Raw genomic sequence first — 20,286 nt, forward strand, 5'->3', positions numbered from 1 at the left:
CAAGTCGTTAACCTACAAGGTCTCGAGAAGAAACCTAAGGTTAAAGGAGAATCGACTCTAGCTTATAAAACTAGTATCACACACGAGGTGTGGGGATTAGTTTCCTAGTTGCTAGAGTTCTCCCTTATATAGTCTTTCAAATCAGGGTTTGCAATCAATGTTAGCTTAGTAACAAAGCATTCAATATTCACCGTTAGATGAAAACCTGATTAGATTCAAGCTAATATTTTTCAACCGTTGGATCGAAAACTTAGCTTGTTACAAACAAATGAAATGCACGATTTTAGGTTTGTGTAACCGTACCCAAACATGTACATTTGTTGGTTCAACAATAATTAACCAAATGGCTAGCCATATGAGCACTTTCATATCAACCATATTCTTCTTCACCATAACTAGTTCAAATGACTCAAATGAACTAGTTAGAGAGTTGTTCAATTGTATAAATCTTATAGAAGTATACAAGACGCAATTGAAGCAAAAACGATTTGATTCACTCGAATCGATTCATTAACTTTATAGCCACGGTTTGAAAATTGCACTCCTTAGTTAATATAAATATAAGTTCACAAATAATCGTCTTTAGATATAACCAACTCAAGTACGCGGACTTAGTTCGCGGACTTAAGTTCCCGGAAGGAGTTCACAAACTCCAGCATATTTTCTCGGGATGAGAACCTCCGCCAGTACGTGGACTGGGTTCGCGGACTGAGTTCACAACTCTTGTTCCGGTTTTCCTGATCAACAAAGTACGCATACTTTGGTTCAAGGAATAAGGACTTATACATATATGTGTTGCCACACAATGCTTATATCCAACAATGGTTATATAATCTAAACTCTCATTTCAATCATTGAAACATTTTTAGAGGACGTTATATAGTTGTTATTCACAAACCATTTTTCGTCAAAGCCATTTTCAAAGTGATTGAAACATAACATGACTTTCGTCACTAGGTAAAGATGAACTTGGCCAAAGCGAAAGCTTACCAACACGTATTTCGAAAAATAGATAAGTGAGATAAACTCGGCTCGAAATAGCAAATATGTATAATCAAAGTCTCAAGATAGGAGATAGATTAGATAGACTTTTGAGTGACAAATAAGTTCAAGTCTCTACATACCTTTTAGTCGATGAAGTTCCACCAGTTCCTTGAGTAGTTCTTCGTCTTATATGATGATTGACATGGAGTTCTTGAGCTCAACTACACTTTATATCCTAGTCCGAGACTTAGCTATAGTAGACTAGAAATCAATACTTATAGTTTTGATCACTAACATTGACAAACATGCTTGAGATAGCAACGTATGCGAGTTCGACCGAGCAGTGCACTAACAATCAAAATAAATGAATAAACTTTTGTAGTTCCTATTCCACATGCCTAATCTTCAACATTACTCAAAATCTTCGTCACTTTCAAGTACTCCAATGATCCAAAGGTTGTAAATTCGGCATCATCGTTGTTGAAAATCCGTAGCTATAACAATGAGAAAACAAGAATTCTCAATCATTGTTATACAGTGTCATAGTATCATTATACAGCATCAAAGTTCAATTGTATCACAACTTCGACAAAAATACATGGTGATATGTATCACTCCCCCTTAGTCAATACTCCATCTCACATGGAAACCACTCCCCCTTACATAATGATCCGAAAACCATATGTATTTATAGTGTGAACTACATATTAATTCTCCCCCTTTTTGTTAAAATTGGCGAAAATGGGATCCTAATGAAATTTCCAAAAGAGACATTTCATGACCAAAAGAAAGCACATATCAACTTATTTAGATGCAATCGTATAGCCGAAGCTAAATGCTTTCATCAAGGAGTTTATAAAGATACAAGATAACCCCTATAATATTCCACAGTCGCACTCCCCACAAAGATTTGGCAATTAAGCACAAGTTCAATTAAGAACTCTCCCCCATAATATGTCATTCCCGAAATAACAACAAGAGTGACCTTAATTTCAAAAGAAAAGAAGGATTTCTTTGGACATAACAAATCACATGCGAGTATGAATTTGAATCCAAAAATACTCAATTGAATTAACTACAAGAGAACTCATGATTAATTTAATCGGAAATATATAATCAAATTTACCATAAAAGTGATTAATTTAATTGGCCATGCTCGACATAAGAGAACTTACGGAGCCTCACATTATAAACATAAAAATATGGATCAGGGAAGATAATACTGCGGAATACACAAGGATTCATTCTATTTTCCATCACTATTCGCACAATGACATATAATAGACATAATCCTTGTAACCAAAAGATTTTAACCTATCTTCCGTCAATAAATGACATAATTGGATTAACTTTTGTGATGTCAAAAGCTCATCCATTCGTTTATCAATACATGCATATCGACATATGAAAGACTTAACTTTTGACAAGGTATGGGACAATCATAGTTCACGGACGCAAACAAACATATCCCATAACCAATTGCAATATATAAAACCATAAAGATTAATACTGCAAAAATCATCTTCAAAATTTTTTTAGAATTTAAACAAATAAACCTAAAACCATGAAGATGAAAACGTTGGACATAGCTATGTGTAATCACAATAATGGCTATTCCAAACTCTAGTTATTCTTCTAAACAAAACAAGAAAATAGAAGATTTACTAGACATTAATACCTTTGAAGAATTCTTTATCATCCCCGAATTCCTTGTCTTCAACAACCATTGGGACATAAGGTTCATGAAGATAGGAATTAATATCAATAAACCTTCTTGACTGATGTCGAACCAGGGCCTTCTGAATCTCATGAGTCTTAAATACAAAAGCCTCTATTTGTTGAATCTCCTTTTGCATCTCCTTCAACACTTCAAGAACATCAGAAAACTTCTGAGAATTTGAAGGAACCTGAAACATCACATATAGGGTTTCCAAAGACAGGGTCAATTTTTTCTTCCAGATTGGTTGAGTTTTCTTCTGAAAGAATATCAAGATTGATGTATGTATTGCTACAATTATCAAAATCAATATTTTCACCAAGAAGTGCAACACTTGATTTCTCGTCTTCATTAGAATCATAGCTGTTAGACATTTCATCAAGAGTTGCAGCAAAACCTTTGTTCCCAGTGTATTTTCTACGATTTGGGCACTCGTTTGCAAAATGACCAAATCCCTAACACTTAAAGCATCGAGGCATATCCTCTTCATTAGTTTCATTTGTGTCCCTGTTTTTAGGAGGAATAAGGTTATGAGGTTTGACTGATGCTTTAGGCTTTTCTTTTGAGAACCGTTTACTTCTCTTTAACAGAAGATCCCTAAACTGTCTTGTGATCATCGAGACCGATTTGTCAAGATCTTCATCTGATTAATCAGTCTCAGAGTGATCGTCTTCAGAGATATACACTTTTTTACTTTTATCAAGTAATTTTGTGTCTTTTAATGCTTTGAATGCAACATCCTTAGATTTGGATGAATGCTCGTGATCAAAGATCTTTAGCTTCCCAACCAGCGTATTTCTGGAGAGATTATCAAGGTTATTTGCCTCAACGATGGCATGCTTCTTTGAGTCGTACCTAGATGGCAGTGATCTGAGAATTTTCATCACAATGTCCTTTTCAGGAATAGTCTTACCCAATGCAAAAGATGCATTAACAATTTAAGACACTTTGAGATTAAATTCATCAAATAAATCTTCATCTGCCATACCAAGGTTTTCCCAATCGGAATTAAGGTTTTGAAGCCTAGCTTCCTTTTCACTGGTATTACCTTCGAATATGGTTTCTAAGATATCCCACACATCTTTAGACCTAGTGCAATTTGACACATGGTGCTGAAGATTTATGGTAATGGCATGTATGATGGCATTCAAACCGTCAGAATTTTGCTTTGCAGCAAGTATCTCGGCAGGGCTGTATTCACCAATGATCTTGGTAACGTTTACATTTCATACTGCCAAAACGGGAGCATCATAGCCATTAACTACATTTACCCATGATTGAAAATCACGTGCTTGAAGAAAAGCTCACATAACAATTTTCCACCATAAGTAATTAGAGCCATCGAAGACTGGTGGTACGTTAATAGAGATAACACCTCTGTCCATAGAGTCAGATCGCCACAAATATATACTTGTAAAGTCTTGAACGTGTTTGCCTGCTCTGATACCAATAGAAAAAACGGGGGTCCAACAACCTCACCCATTATATCGATTAACAATCTGTATGGACTGACTCCAATATACTTTCAAGAAAATAAACTAGACTCAATCTTAATAAAGTATATCAAAGAGTTATAATGTCTCTATTTCACAATGTAATCAGCAAATCGAACAGATAGAAATTCGTGAGCCTGATTATTATGTGAAATAACTTGAACGGTACCAAAGACCAATGTTCAAGTGTCAATCAATGTAAATCAACAACCAAATGTTGGATATTCTAATTGATTGATCTTAACGCACAACCTGTGATATTTCAATTATATAACAAAATATAATACGGAAAAGAAATAACACAGACACCAGAATTTTGTTAACGAGGAAACCGCAAATGCAGAAAAACCCCAAGACCTAGTCCAGATTGAACACACACTGTATTAAGCCACTACAAACACTAGCCTACTACTAACTAACTTCGGTCTGGACTGTAGTTGAACCCCAATCAATCGCACACTGATCCAAGGTACAGTTGCGCTCCTTACGTCTCTGATCCCAGCAGGACACTACGCACTTGATTCCCTTAGTTGATCTCACCCACAACTAAGAGTTGCTACGACCCAAAGTCGAAGACTTTAGTAAAAAAATCTATATTACACAGAAAAGTCTACGATAATAGATAAATCTGTCTCCCATAGAAATACCTACAAGTTTTTGTTTTGTCTTTTGATAAATCAAGGTGAACAAGAACCAATTGATAACCCAGACTTATATTACTGAAGAACAGCCTAGAATTATCAATCACCTCACAATAATCTTAATCGACGCGGCAAAAGAAGATATTGTAGAATCACAAATGATGAGACGAAGATGTTTGTGACTACTTTTATATCTTGCCTATCAGAGATATTAATCTCAAGCCAATAGTTACGATTGTACTCAACACGATAGAATCAACAAGATCAGATCACACAACTACAAGAAAGTAGTATCGGTCTGGCTTCACAACCCCAATGAAGTCTTCAAGTCATTAACCTACAGGGTCTCGAGAAGAAACCTAAGGTTAAAGGAGAATCGACTCTAACTTATCCAACTAGTATCACACAGGAGGTTTGTGGATTAGGTTTCCCAGTTGCTATAGTTATCCCTTATATAGTCTTTCAAATCAGGGTTTGTAATCAATGTTATCTTAGTAACAAAGCATTCAATATTCATCGTTAGATGAAAACCTGATTAGATTCAAGCTAATATCTTTCAACCGTTAGATCGAAAACTTAGCTTGTTACACACAAATGAAATGCACGATTTTAGGTTTGTGTAACCATACCCAAACATGTACATTTGTTGGTTCAACAATAGTTAACCAAATGACTACCCATATGACCACTTTCATATCAACCATATTCTTCTTCACCATAACTAGTTCAAATGACTCAAATGAACTATTTAGAGATTTGTTCAATTGTATAAATCTTATAGAAGTTTACAAGACACAATTGAAGCAAAAACTATTTGATTCACTCGAATCGATTCATGAACTTTATAGCCACGGTTTGCAAACTGCATTCCTTAGTTAATATAAATATAAGTTCACAAATAATCGTTTGTAGATGTAACCAACTCAAGTACGCGTACTTAGTTCGCGGACTTAAGTTCCCGGAAGGAGTTCACAAACTCCAGCAGATTTTCTCGGGATGAGAACCTCCGCCAGTACGCAGACTGGGTTTGCGGACTGAGTTCGCGGACTGAGTTCGCGGATCTTGTTCCGGTTTTCCTGATCAACAAAGTAAGCATACTTTGGTTCAAGGAATAAGGACTTATACATATATGTGTTGCCACACAATGCTTATATCGAACAATGGTTATATAATCTAAACTCTCATTTCAATCATTGAAACATTCTTAGAGGACGTTATATAGTTGTTATTCACAAACCATTTTTGGTCAAATCCATTTTCAAAGTGATTGAAACATAACATGACTTTCGTCACTAGGTAAAGATGAACTTGGCCAAAGCGAAAGCTTACCAACACGTATTTCGAGAAATAGATAAGCGAGATAAACTCGGCTCGAAATAACAAATATGTATAATCAAAGTCTATATAGAAAAACGACTTTTGTCTCAAGATAGGAGATAGAGTAGATATACTTTTGAGTGATAGATAAGTTCAAGTCTCCACATACCTTTTATTCGATGAAGTTCCACCAGTTCCTTGAGTAGTTCTTCGTCTTGTATAATGATTTCCATGGAGTTCTTGAGCTCAACTGTATTTTCTATCCTAGTCCGAGACTTAGCTATAGTAGACTAGAAATCAAGACTTATAGTTTTGATCACTGTAGATGGGGAAAAATGATTTGCTGGTTTTTACGGAATTGAGGAGACGACCGTGCGGTGGAAACTCCTTGAACCGAGTGAACTGTTAAACCTCACATAGATGCACTGCAATAAGGGATTGCTTTTAATTCGAGACATCAATCTGTAAGACTCCGGCCTAAACCAAGACAATAGACGTTCCAGAATCAATTCGGTCACAAGAGAGGATGGGTTGATCTGTAGGAGGGAAGCTGAGAAATGTGTGAGATCAATGGTGATCGAAGATTGTAGGTGTGTTGTGTATTTTCCGTCAAGAAATAAGATAAGCTCGGATTGGTTGAATTTTCTCTATTGAGAGTAATCGCTCAGACGTTGAGTTGTTAATCTCGTGTTGTCTGTTTGACGAAAGATTGTCTTGTCTTTCAATCACGATTCAGAGTCTTATTTATATTGCTAGAATTGTAAACACCTTGATCCAATGAAGTGTGACAGTTGCTGGAGTCAAAGAGTGGGGAAGTGGAAATCGTGTTAAAACCAGTTGCTCATCGTGCGGATACTTGGTTGATTTTCTACCCGCTACTTTAGTAACTCCTTCAACTGATTGCACGACTTGCTCACATTCTCATCGTGTGTATGAACACATGTGCCATAGACCGCCAGACCAAAACCCTAGTTAATATCCCCCCATGTAACACGATTGATGTCTCGTGATTGTGGAATCTGCAAGGCAGACGTGTATTTAGTTAGTCAGGTGCTGACTTCATGGGACGATGAGTCCTTGTATAGCTTAGTCGAACGTGATTTGCAAATGTTCTGAGACTCATGAATTGAACGTGTCTGTTGAGACAGAAGTATAATTGTCGAATAAATATTGATAGTTAAGGTGAGCAAATATTACTCATTCGATGGATCGTTGAATATTGATAGTTGAACCAATATTCCTTAGTCTGAGCAAATATTGCTCATTTGAGAAAATGTTGCTCGTTTGATGAATTATTGGTAGCATGACCAAATAAAATATTATTTTAAGATACTTTCAACTGAACAGAGTATAATTAATAAAATGACGATCTCAAATGTTGATCATGAGATCGTCGTAAAATTATTAGCGTTCGAATCTGGAATTATGAACCTTGGACTCGAAACCCTAATTCGATCAATTGATGGTTTATTGAAAATTAACCACGGAGTGAAGGAGGGAACGGCTACATGGTATATTGGGTCGACCATGTAGCGCCTAGATGCTCGAGTGAGCAAATACCAAAGTCTCTTGAAGACCAGTTGGTGAAAGGATGATTAAATGCTGGTTTAATCATTTAAAATAATGCTCCTCTGAGCCGTAGGTGATAAAACCTAATTAATTATGAAAAGATGAAGGACCGACCAAGGGGTTATGAAACCGTCCCTGGTTGGTCACGGGATCGACTGACGATCGTTTTATGAAATTCCAAAATTATTTGGAAGCATTTGAACCTAATGTGAACAAATTAGGTCAAATGATGAAAGTATGTGGGACCGGCCTCTTACAAGCCAAAGAGCTAACCTTGGTCGGTCAAGGTAATATGCTCGCGTCGCCAAAGTGTCCGCGTCTCAGTCTTGAGAATTTTGATATTTTCTGATGTGCGTTTGAGCAACATTTTGAGAAAATATGAAGAAACCAAGGATTTTGCTGAAACTGAGGAAAACTTCATAAGATGAAGGAAATAATAATAATAAATTAAGGAATCATGAAGTGTGGGACCGGCTATGGCCAAGGCATGGCCGGCCGGCCAAAGAGCCCTGTCCCATGGCACTTTTTCTAATATTATATTATTTTTCATGATTTTAGGGAAATATCATGAAATCAAGGAGTTTGTTGAAACCAAGGAGTTTTGTTGAAATCAAGGAGTTTCCTTGAAGTGAAGGAGTTTCCATGAGATGAAGGAAACAAATAATATTAATAATAATAAAATAAGGGCGTGTAGGACTGTCTTGGGCATGGTCGGCCGGCTAGAGCCCTGTCCCGTGAACTTTCCCTAATTTTATGTATTATTTCATGATTTGAAGGAATTTTCATAATTTGAAGGAAATATCATGAAATCAAGGAATTTAATGGAATGAAGCAAACATAAAAAATGATAATAATAAAATAAGGGGCGTGTGGGACCGGCTAGGGCATGACCGGCCGGCTAGGGCCCGGTCCCACGAGTTTCCCTAATTTTATATTATTTTTCATGACTTGAAGAAAATATCATGAAATTAAGGAGTTTTCATGAGATGAGAGATATAATAATAAAATAATGAGAAATCATGAGGTGTGGGACCGGCCACAACTAGGGCATAGCCGGCGGCTAGTAGACACAGTCCCACGACACCTTTCACAATTTTATATTACTTCCTTGATGCGAAGGAAACACCATGAAACTGAGGAGTTTCCTTAAAACGAAAGATATTTGTTCAGATGAAGGGATTTTCATGAGATCAAGGAAAATAATAAAATATGATAAAATATAGAATTAGGTGTGGGACTGGACACAACACGACCGGCCGGCCGGTGGGCCCAGTCCCCCAGCGCCTTGATTAATATTTTATTATTTATTATTGTGTTCCTATTTTGCATAGGTTCATCGTTCCTTCGTGTTTTGGAATGCTCGTTTGTGCATTCAGGTGCTCGTTAGTGCATTATTGCTGAGCACACTTGCACGATTTTGGTCGGGGCTTACTCGATAGTGCTCAGATGCCCGTGTGTTGAATATTTATTACTAACCCATGGAGTTCTGCTGGGAAGAACCATGGATTGAACTAACAAAATATTATGAAAAACGTAGAATATTTTCCAGGGATTCAGTTAATGAATCTAATGATTTAGGAATAATTAATTGATGGCTCTATACTAGTACGATTGTCTAGGAGCATTAATTATTCAGGAATTGAGCGATATGAGCTTGTTGAAGCGTCATATTTCTTTTATATAGTCAGGGAAAACATTGTTACATCCTGAAGGCGTTATTGCTCTATACTAGCAGGCAAGCTGTCTAGGAGCCGTCCAATCTTTCGATTCTATATAGAAGTAATTACTGAAATTGCTCAGTATTCGTGAGATATGTCGTTTCCTCATCTGAGAGACTACATATCTACATACACTTTGAGAGACAGTATTCTCAGTCAGAGATTCTTGTGGCATGAGATTTCATGCTTCGATGAGAGACATGAGCCTCAATACTCATCTGATTGCTGAATCAGGAGCACGTATAATTATGGTTTCACGATTTTAGCCCTTATGGAAAATACACCATCTACATTAAGTCCCCTTCTTAGTCTAGGACAGTCATGTTCCTCAGTCATACTAAATGGTGATTTTCCAGTTACGAACGAAACAGATAATTGAACTTAGTCATAAGATAAGATGTTACCGGTTTTTCGATTGCGAGAGCGAACCACGGCTTGAACGAAGATCCCAGTGGCATGATAGAACATCGCTTAATGAGCATAAATTGGTGTAGAACCACTGATTTGATGACGGGACCTTGGTCGGTTTAGGATTCACGGGTCGGGCCCAATAAGGAAATCCTTGTGAAATTAGGTTTTGGAAATAAAATTTGATATAAAAGGGAATTAATCCTTTTTTTTTATTTCTTTTCACGACCGACCACCATCTTCACCCTTTCATCACCTTCACGCCAACAGGAAGGAGAGGATTTTTTCGCCGGAACTTGTCGCCGCCGACAGACGCCACCGTCCGGCCATATTCCGGCCGGCACTGAGGTAAGCAATTTTTTTTAAGAGTTTGTTGTTTGTTCATGAGTTGTTCATCATAAAATAATATGTGTATGTATATACTTTGGATGTGAGTTTTATGGTAAAACACTTGTTTTAGGAACGTACGTTCGCTCGATCGTTAGTTTGAGAAACTAGTAATAATCTCTGATTTAAGAGAGATTTTTTTTAATACATAGACTTGTGTCCAGTGATAAAGTTTTGTTTATGAGCTTTCATGAGAACCAAAACTTCATCTTAAAAAAGGTGTGAACTTTCACAAAATCGAAATAAACCCTCGTTTCAAAGACATATGATAGTATGAAGGAAAAAGATTGTTTTTATAAAACCATGGGCTGTTCATGGATTATTTTTTTTGATGAAACCGTGGAATATCCACGAATTTTATTTACGTGAGCTTTGCTCACGTCAATTTTTTTTTTTATTTACGTGAATAAATCATGTTTATATATATATATATATATATATATATATATATATATATATATATATTAAAAATCAAAACTTGAATTTTGTGTAGTCATTAGAAGTAAACAATTATTTATGATGAAATAGTGTTTTAGTTTTCATAACTCCATGACGATTGTTCACACAGTAGAAGTGTTTATGATTTTATGAAAACTTGAGTTTCGCTCATTTTTCGTAGATTTCGAAGAAACGAACGAGTTTTGAAGGGTTAACTCTTGCATAACAATCACCACTGTTAGTAGAATCGTAAAAAGGTAAGAGTTGAGAATTACCATTTTTGTAGATGCTAGTTGAGCATTTATCATTTGCATGATTCCGTCATCTTGCCAATGTTTGCATCTTGTATGGATGACTGAAGTAGAATGTTATGTGAACCTTACAACTATTTCGCAAGGATGTATGATTCCCAAGCTAATGACGCCTCCATAGATGATGCATGCATAGATAATGATGCCTCCAGGGATGATACATGCATGGATGAGACTTCCATTGGCGAAGAAGAAGATGAAACACTGGGAGTCAAGAATGTTCCAAACATAGAGGATGCGTTATTTGTAGATCAAGGGACTAAAAAGCGTCTCAGAACTCCAACATTTCGTCTTCTGATAAATCCTAGAGAGGTTACTCAGAAAAAGTTGGTGACTCCTCAGGAAGCCATTCGGTTCTGTCTTGAACGAGGATATTTTTCTGCATCAATCATTGAATTCAAGCTTTCTCGACGTCCTTTCGAGAAGTTTTCTGGATGGGCGAGGTATATGCTGGGTTTTCCTCGCGTCCGAGCCAATTTGCATGATGCTCAGATAATACGGGCTATCCAAGCTTCTGGAGACTTGTTCATTTTTCACGATGCGCGAGGTATTGTAGCTCTACTTGCTCGTTGGTGTATTCCAACTCATACCTTCATATGCATATGAGGAGAGTTTACTATTACTTTAGAAGATGTAGTTGCTTTGTTGCATCTTCCAATCATGGGTAACCTTCCTGAAGGTCTTTCTTCCTTAGAGGAGACTGCAATCTCTAACATCTTGACAGCTGCAATGAAGGAGATCAATAAGGCATCCGGCAGCAAAGGTTGTTATGATAATTGGTTAATACATTGGTGTCCAAGAGATACTCCTCTGGCGTGGCCTGTTGATGGTACGTTATCTATTGCTGCTTTCTTGTGTTTATGGCTGTCCAGAGATGTATTTGAAGATACTGGAAATTTGTTGAAGCCGTTCGTGATTCCTTTTGAAATTAAGATGGATCAGGGTGAGCAACTCCCAATAGGTAGTCTGTTTTTGGGTTCTTTGTACTCTAACTTAGACTCTTTGATTATAGACTCCAACATCTCTAATGGTTTTATGAAGATTGAATGTTATGCCAATACAATATTTCTTCAAGCTTTGATGTGTGAAAGTTTCAAGAATTATGCACCTATTGCACATACCATCTTGCAAGGATTGAATGTTGATGCTCGCCACGTTTTCTCTGAGAAGACCAATGCTAGGATCATGCGCTGGCCCACAAAGCAACCACGACTCAAGACTCGCTTCATTGATGTGTTAGACCGTGAATATAAATTCAACTTTTGCCCGTGGGTGTCAGTTCCTTCTTATATTTCTCAGTTGACAACTTTCAATGATGAAGAGAGTATGGCTTTGAAATCTGGTGTTGATTTGAGTGACGGAGAGAGGTCCTTTATGTTGAGTTGCACTCCTGGTCAGCTGATATCAATAATGCATGGCGAATTCTTGGTGGAAGAATACAATATCGATAGAGCAGCTCGGCAAATGGGTATGGATCAGTGTATTCCGACTTTTCGAAGAAGGAAACCATCGGTTGAACAGCTCATGACCCTTTTAGACCGCACACATGTGGAAGGAAGTGAATACTGGTTCCCTAGCTCTGATAGAATTACATATGTAACTCCAGGTTACATAAACTTTTGGGATCAACAACTCGGGTGTTTACTCGATTTCGTGTCGGTTGATCAACCTTTGGTGAAGGAGCCTCCTTATGCTGAAATGATTGCTACTCGACCAAGACTGAAGCATTTTCCTGGTGGTGATAAACGGAAAACATCTCCAGGATGTTTACAAGTAAGTATTCTTTGTGTAATTTTCATGAAATTATGATAATTGTGTGTTTGATTATTGCATCAAAATTTTCCACAAGACGGTCGTAACGTAAGACCTCGAATCGATGTAGACCTCTCAGAAACCGAAGCAATTATTCATGGTGGAGAAGGCAGGAATAAGAATTATAAGATGGTACCTAACACCATAAAGTCCCCAGTGATCTCTTTGGTGAGTTGTCGATATTTCTTTCACCATGACTTCTTCTCATATGTGTAATAGGATCGCAAAACCAATGTTTGTTACTTTGTTACAAAATTTTACTCCATCAAGTATTGATGGTCTTCAGTTCTCTGCCGATGGGCAAAAAGTTTCTAACATGAGTGAAGAAGAGGCCGTAAGTATTTCTTCGTATATCCAATTATGATCGCAAAACCAATGTTTGTTAATTTTTTACAGAATTTTACTCCATCAAGTATTGACGGTCTTTAGTTCTCTGCCGCTGGGCAAACAGTTTCTGACTTGAGTGAAGAAGAGGCCGTAAGTGTTTCTTCGTATATCCAATTATGATGCTTTGTAGACAAAATGCTAATTGTTGAGAATATGTCCAGGAGGATGTATCCATGTAGGTGGAGAGTACTGGTGATGTTCGTTCATCCTCAGAAAATGGCGATAGAGAAAATTCCCAGAGCTCAAAACCGAATGAAAGTAACGGTGCTCTTGGTGTTGATGCGGGTAATTCAGGTTCTTCAAACGCTTCAGAGACCACCCAAGTAAGTATTTCCCTTAAATTTAATCCATAGAAGCATAAAATTCCTGATTTAAGAATGGGGGAATGAGAATTCATGTGAATATACGAAAAGTTTTGCCGAAATACGTCACCAGAAATTTCAGATCTCAGCCCTTTAGAAAAAATGCTGGAAAATCTTCATACGATGTTGGATTTTTGCAATCTACCCATGTATCCCTATGCCCAGAAAATTTCAAAGCTTTGGCAAAGAAGCTTTTAGAGTTTTGAGCACATTTAGGAGGTGAAATCAGCGAAATAGTAAACTTCCAGGAGACTTCCAGAAAATTTTCAGCTGTCATGTAGTCCGATGTTTTGACCACATCTTTTTGCTCGTTCATCCAATTGTTATGAAATTTTTATAGGTTGTATATAAGACCCATACGAAGATAATGGTATATAACTCAGACTTATATTCTTCACCAATTACTCCTAGCTCGTCGTTTTGTACAGGGAAGTGTAAAATCTTCTCAGACGAGCTTGTTGTAAAATGTGTTTTTGTGACTTTCACGTTATTTTCCGATGTATAGCATGTGAAATGAAGAAATTAAGTATTATTAGTTAACTTTAATGCCAAACTTTATGATTTCCTTTGGTTTCATGCTTGGACGATCCTAATCTCATGTAATCTTCGTATTAGGTGTCAAATACCGAAGTTGAGAATGAAGGAGCTAATAATGATAACTCGAGCGACCCTGGGGTTATTGATGGAGAGAAAACCATCTCTGCACTTAAAGGCCATGAGAGGGTTATCACTTATGTTGAGACTTCAATAGTTATTGCTTCAGTGGTGGAAGAGGCTGATCCGCGAGTAGAAGAAACTGTTGTCATGACCGTGGAAGTTGCTCCAGTAATCGAGAATCGTTTAGTAGTGCATGAATACCCGAGTGCAGGGGTTTCTTTTGACCCTCCATTTGATGAATCACTCCCATATCATGAACTGGTTGGCGGATTCAGCGGTCCCATTGGATATGCCGGCTTGTACGAGAAGATATTGAAGAAATTTGGTCACATCATCGTTACCAGAGATCCCAAGTGTGCTTATTCTTTAACAATGCAAGTAAGTGTTATCTTGCGTGTTGCAAGTGACATATGCGCCAGGGCCATAAATACTGTCACTCCAGATGCACTCTTTGATTGGGAGTTCAACTTGGAGAATTCTGAGAGACTTGGCTTCAACGTGAAGTGGCTTCGTAAGAAGATAAATTCTATCAAAGACTCATGTGAGAATAACATACCCTTTCCAAATGATGTTGTGATGGAGAAGGAAGACAAAATTGCTAGGCTGACTGACGAGCTGAACATGGAGAAGGCGACTTTACAAGTCTTGAAGGATGTAGAAGAGCAAAAGTCTTTCTTTGTTGATTTTATTTGATTTCTTTTCATAATCTCTTGAACTTCTGAACTTCTAAGAGATGTGAGGTTTTATTTCTGGTTTTGATTAGTTTTGGATAAGTGGATGATTGAGGATTCTTTGGGTTTTATAGAGATTTTCTTTAAGTAGATTGAATTTTGATAAACTGTTGAATTTAAATTACTGAATGCAAGTATTGCAAACATTTTGGAGGAATTGAAATACAATGAAATAAAATTCTAAACGCCAAATATTTTGGGTGTTCGTGCCTTGAACATCCAATACCTCGAATATCCAAAACCTTAGACATCAAAGGCCTTGAGCCAATTCTCGTGTATTACGACCACGGTCTCCTTGCTGTCCATGTTGATTAATTTGTAGTATCCACCAGCAACAGACTTAAAGATCATAAATGGTCCTTCCCAGTTGGAGTTCTTTGCAGAATGAAAGTTACGCTTGGTTGCTTGAGAACTAAATCTCCTTCCTGGAATTTGTTAGACTTGATCATTCGTGCCCTGAATATCTTCTGTTGGTTTGGGATGCTTCGTGCAGTGGAATTCCATGTTGTTGAAATCTTCCAACCTTGCGGCACATGTGGACATTCGTGCAAAGGAGAATATTTGGGATACAGTTTGTCGAATTCAACCATTATTTCAGCAATGACTGTATTAGTGAGGCGTTCGATTCGGAGAGGTTCTGCATCCAACCACTTAGTGAAATATTGCTGAGGTGAGGTTATCCACTCATAGAATTTTGCAATAACTGAGTTATTGGTGGAGTGAAGCCCTCGGACCAAATAAGCATATTTGAAAACTGACGATATGGACACATGAGGAGGAATAAGACTTGCCTGAGTACGAAATCTTTTGATGAAAGCATTTTTATTTTCTTTAGGCTTTTGTGTTAGCCTTATCAGGGCTTTGACCTCCTCCAGATACTCGAACGGTGAAATATCTTCCTTTTCTTCTTCTGAATCAGAAGTTTCTTCAACGGAGAAGTGTGTAATCGAAGGTGTTGGTGTTAACTTTCCAGCATGAATCCACGTACGCCCTAAGATCATATCATATCCTGGATCTTCTCGGATTATGTAAAACTTTGTTTTTGTCCAGGCTGAGTTTATGTTCACCTTGAGAATAATGTGACCATAAGCCTCTCGGGGCATTCCTTCATGATCCATAATTGATGCTGGAGCATGAATGGCTTATTGTCGTGTGATACCGGCGACTCTGAGAGTTTTTAGAGGGATAACATTGACAGCATTGCCGACATCAATCAATGATCGTTTGAATTCGTTTACCTTGAGATGAACTGTGGTGAGAAGTCCCCAGTCGTACATTTCCTTGTTTGTTGCTGCTAAAGGCTCGTGTGGCGTCTTCTGGATCGATAAACGCTTTCCTGACACAATGTGGTTCAATGCAACAAACATGTCTCCCCTTTGATCTTTTGATAAATACAGCAATTCGCAAACATGCTCAATTAAGGATTGAACTGCTTCCATGACAGGCGGTTCAGAAAGAGTGAAGGCTCTGATTGGGAGAGGATCTCTGTGTACTCCTTCAGTCCCCAAGTTAATTTCTCCTGATTCAATCTTTTCCTTAAATATGCGTTTCAAAGTTCTGCAATCACTTGTGGGATGGTTGACGAACCTATGAAAGCGACAGTAACGAGGATTTTCCATAGCTTCTTCAGTTGGTTCTTTCTTGACATATGGAAACTTGATTGCGTCGTCTTGAACCCATGCATCTAGTAGTTCAATAACCTCTTCAATGGGAAGGGGAAGTCAGGTGCCTCTGGATCATCTTCCGCGTGTTGAGCAGGAACTTGTGCATTATCCTTCTGTTGCGCCTTTGAAGGAGTTGAGGAAGTATGCTTGCGTTGTGGCTCGGATTTTCGTTTCCCTCCTTATGCAACAACGTTTGTGGAAGGTTGGAGATTGTATTGTTTGTTGATCAAACGTCTGCTACCTCGAGTCTCCCGTGGTTCTTTGGTTTTTGTAGTTTTAGCCCTCTCCAGTAAAACAGGTGCAGTAGTTGCCGACTTCTTAGCCGCTTCATGAAGTTCGGATAAAGTATGGAACCTGAGATTTTCCAGTAAATCCCTATAGACTGGAATCATTACGTTGATGCACAAGTCCACAAGTTGTTGTTCTGTGACATTTGGATCATGGCAGTCCAAAGCTTGAACTCTGAATCTTTTCACATAATCGTTAGGATGTTCGTTGCTCCTTTGAAATATCCTTCTGAGATCAGAGAGGGTGATTTTCTCTGAAACAAAGAAATACTTTCTGTAAAAGGCATTAACCATTTCTCCCCAACTCTTGATACTTCCTGGTGCGATGTTGTTGTACCAGGTATATGCCCTGCCTTTCAGAGATTTTGAAAATTCCTTCAGTCGGACAGTATGGTTGTGCTCATGTTCACCTAATGCTTCCAAGAATCAGGATACATGTTCTCGAGCGTTACCCGTTCCATCATAAAGAGTGAATGTTGGAGAGGTGTAACCTTTTGGCAGAGGAATCCTTTGTGTAGAAGCAGGGTATGAAGGTTGGTGACGGTAGACAGAAGACGTCTTGTGTTTTCCACGATCTTCCAAAAGACGCTCCAGGTATTCACGAGTGATAAAACTGGATGGTTCTTTCGCTGGTGGATTGTATGCAGTCTTAGGGATTTTTTCATCATCTATTACATGGATCAGAGTGACATCAGGATCAGCGTCTGAAGACGTTTCTTTAGCTTTTCCTTTCTCCTGAGTTTTCTCTGACATCTTGTTTGTAAGAGTCTTGAGATAATTGCATAGTTCCTTCTGGGTAGCAGCCATGTCAGTCTGATTTTTGGCAAGAGTCTCTTGCACCTTCATGAGATCACCAATGGTAGGTGGATTTTCTCTGATTTCTTCAGGAGACCGACCAAACAGTGGATTGTTGATGGCGCCAGTGTCATCACTTGCAGGGGTGATCACCGGAGAATTTGGAGGAGTAGTGGTGGAAGGCTGCGCCGGAGGAGTAGTAATGGCAGGTTGCGCCGGATGAGTGGTAGTGGCAGGTCGCGCCGGAGGAGTGGTATTGGCATTACCACTAGATCTTGCAATATTGGAATCGAGTGTTGAACCCGGATTGGTAACTGAAACAGACCTAAGACCGACCATCTTTGTGAGAATTGAGATTGCAACCGAGAAAATGATCTCCCACCGTGGTCGCCAATCTGTAGAAGGGGAAAAACGATTTGCTAGTTTTTACGGAATTGAGGAGACGACCGTGCGGAGGAAACTCCTTGAACCGAGCGAAGTGTTAAACCTCACACAGATGCACTGCAAGAAGGGAGTGCTTTGAATTCGAGAGATCAATCTGTAGGACTCCGGCCTAAACCAAGACAATGGTCGTTCTAGAGTCAATTCGGTCAGAAGAGAGGATGGGTCGATCTGTAGGAGGGAAGATGAGAAATGTGTGAGATCAATGGTGACCGAAGATTGCAGGTGTGTTTTGTATTCTGCGTAAAGAAATAAGATAAGCTCTGATTGATTGAATTTGCTCTGTTGAGGGTAATCGCTCAGACGTTGAGTTGTTAATCTCATGTTGTCTGTTTGACGAAAGATTGTCTTGACTTTCAATCATGATTTAGAGACTTATTTATATTGCTAGAATTGTAAACACCTTGATCCCATGAAGTGTGACAGTTGCTGGAGTCAAAGAGTGGGGAAGTGGAAATCGTGTTAAAACCAGTTGCTCATCGTGCGGAGACTTGGTTGATTTTCTACCCACTACTTTGTTAACTCCTTCAACTGATTGCACGAGTTGCTCACATTCTCATCGTGTGTATGAACACACGTGCCGTAGACCGCCATACCAAAACCCTAGTTAATATCCCCCCATGTAACACGATTGATGTCTCGTGATTGTGGAATCTGCAAGGCAGACATGTATTTAGTTAGTCAGTTGCTGACTTCATAGGACGATGAGTCCTTGTATTGCTGAGTCGAACGTGATTTGAAAATGTTCTGAGACTCATGAATTAAACGTGTCTATTGAGACAGATGTATAATTGTCGAATAAATGCTGATAGTTAAGGTGAGCAAATATTGCTCATTCGATGGATCATTGAATATTGATAGTTGAACCAATATTGCTTAGTCTGAGCAAATATTGCTCATTTGAGCAAATGTTGCTCGTTTGATGAATTATTGGTAGCATGACCAAATAAAATATTATTTTAAGATATCAACTGAACCGAGTATAATTAATAAAATGACGATCTCAAATGTTGATCATGAGATCGTCGTAAAATTATTAGTGTTCGAATCTGGAATTATGAACCTTGGACTCGAAACCCTAATTCGATCAATTGATGGTTTATTGAAAATTAACCACCGAGTGAAGGAGGGACCGGCTACATGGGATAATGGGTCGACCATGTAGCACCCAAATGCTCGAGTGAGAAAATACCAAAGTCTCTTGAAGACCAGTTGGTGAAAGGATGATTAAATGATGGTTTAATCATTTAAAATAATGATCCTCTGAGCCTTAGGTGATAAAACCTAATTAATTATGAAAAGATGAAGGACCGACAAAGGGGTCATGATACCGACCGTGGTTGGTCACAGGATCGACTGACGATCCTTTTATGAAATTCCAAAATTATTTGGAAGCATTTGAACCTAATGTGAACAAATTAGGTGAAATGATGAAAGTATGTGTGACCGACCTCTTACAAGCCAAAGAGCCAACCTTGGTCGGTCAAGGTAATATGCTCGTGTTTCCAAAGTGTTCGTGTCTCAGTCCTGGGAATTTTTTTATTTTCAGATGTGCGTTTGAACAACATTTTGAGAAAATATGAAGAAACCAAGGATTTTGCTGAAACTGAGGAAAACTTCATAAGATGAAGGAAATAATAATAATAAATTAAGGAATCATGAAGTATGGGACCGAATATGGCCAAGGCATGGTCGTCCGGCCAAAGAGCCCGGTCCCATGGCACTTTTCCTAATTTTATATTATTTTTCATGATTTTAGGGAAATATCATGAAATCAAAGAGTTTGTTGAAACCAAGGAGTTTTGTTGAAATCAAGGAGTTTCCTTGAATTGAAGGAGTTTCCATGAGATGAAGGAAACAAATAATATTAATAATAATAAAATAAGGGCGTGTGGGACCGGCCTGGGCGTGGCCGGCCGGCTAGGGTCCGGTCCCGTGAGCTTTCCCTAATTTTATGTATTTTTTCATGATTTGAAGGAATTTTCATAATTTGAAGGAAATATCATGAAATCAAGGAATTTCATGGAATGAAGGAAACATAAAAAATAATAATAATAAAATAAGGAACGTGTGGGACCGGCTAGGGCCCGGTCCCACGAGTTTCCCTAATTTTGTATTATTTTTCATGACTTGAAGGAAATATCATGAAATTAATGAGTTTTCATGT

This window comes from Papaver somniferum, chromosome 1 (genome assembly GCF_003573695.1).
Source record: "Papaver somniferum cultivar HN1 chromosome 1, ASM357369v1, whole genome shotgun sequence".
Taxonomy (NCBI): Eukaryota; Viridiplantae; Streptophyta; class Magnoliopsida; order Ranunculales; family Papaveraceae; genus Papaver; species Papaver somniferum.